General features: G+C 48.5%; 1 long non-coding RNA gene across 1 annotated transcript; it reads right to left on the minus strand.

The window, feature by feature from the left end:
• Positions 1-167: 167 nt before the first annotated feature.
• Positions 168-463, minus strand: LOC125179018. The gene is made up of 2 exons (XR_007157120.1): positions 408-463; positions 168-280 (listed from the first exon to the last, which is right to left on the minus strand). It is a non-coding gene; the product is annotated as an uncharacterized LOC125179018 (long non-coding RNA).
• Between the last annotated feature and the right edge of the window lies 1 nt (position 464).

The raw sequence follows: 464 nt of genomic DNA on the forward strand, positions 1-464 counted from the left end.
CCCACGAGAGGTGGGGGAAGGGGGCGGGTCCACAACTGCGGGGCCAAGCCCCACTAGAGGTGGGGGAAGGGGCCGGGCCCACAACTGCGGGGCCAAGCCTCACGAGAGGTGGGGGAAGTGGGCAGATTGTGGGAGTGCAGAGGGGGAGGATGAATATTGGTTTGTGGTGTAAGGAATTCATACAAACATAACTGCTAACAATTTTATTGAAACTCCAAAGGATAAGCTTCGGATCCAGAGAAGTAGAAAACCGGAACTGCAGTGAATGCAGTTGAGGAAACTGAAATTAGAAAAAGAAACCTTACTTAATGAATGCCAAAGCTTGAGAATCGATTTGATCAATTATGCTCAGAAATTCCAATTCAGCGGTACAAAACTTGACAGTGAACGCATATTCCCAATCTAACCTCAAATGAAATAACGCGTACAGCACAAATAATGTCGCGCTGGCTGCACTGGAGGCT

The sequence above is a fragment of the Hyalella azteca genome, unplaced genomic scaffold, assembly GCF_000764305.2.
Source record: "Hyalella azteca isolate HAZT.00-mixed unplaced genomic scaffold, Hazt_2.0.2 contig14453, whole genome shotgun sequence".
NCBI classification, from domain to species: Eukaryota; Metazoa; Arthropoda; class Malacostraca; order Amphipoda; family Hyalellidae; genus Hyalella; species Hyalella azteca.